Below are 741 nucleotides of genomic sequence, written 5' to 3'. Positions count from 1 at the left end.
ACCAATCAGCTTCAAGTGACATGGCACCTTTTATGGGCTTTTAATTTCACTAGGTCTGCTACATCATTTTGACATGTGGCATGGTCCCATTGGCATGGTCCCATATCTTGCTCTTAGTAAAGTGGGTTCATCATTTCTAACCTAAATAAATAGGCTAACCCAATAAAAATTAGACTTTAATTAAATCCATACATGTTTGGACTTAAATAATTAATCCAGTTATATTAATCCATAATATTTATTTGAGACTAATATATTTTGAATTTAATATAACCCGAATTTCGTACATATTTTAATTTAATAAAATTTTGTTGCCCACAATGCTCTTTACTTCAATGCTGGTCGAGTGTATACTTTAGAAACTAGACTTGAAGTATGATTATTTAAATATTCTTCATTTGTGCTTCAAATATTTTCATACATATGACACCCTATTTTATTAGTTGAGAAAATTTAAAGTTGAACCATACAATTTGCATATTGATATTGCCTCTCAAAAATTCTTCTTTTTTTCAAGTCCTAATTTATTTTATGAATTTCTTCACTTAAGACCCATTTATGACAAATGATATCCAACTTCTATAATGAATTTCTAAATAATGCCCACTTCTATTAGGATATCCTGACTTTGTCTAATTTCAAATAGATTTTGAAAAACTTTTTATTGTCTTACTTAATCAGGAATAAAACTCTTACAATTTGAATTTATACTGAAGATGGAAATCCTTCCAATTTGAATTT

This window comes from Capsicum annuum, chromosome 9, assembly GCF_002878395.1.
Source record: "Capsicum annuum cultivar UCD-10X-F1 chromosome 9, UCD10Xv1.1, whole genome shotgun sequence".
Taxonomy (NCBI): domain Eukaryota; kingdom Viridiplantae; phylum Streptophyta; class Magnoliopsida; order Solanales; family Solanaceae; genus Capsicum; species Capsicum annuum.
The sequence above is the reverse complement of the archived record's forward strand: the minus strand, read 5'-3'. Positions refer to the sequence as shown.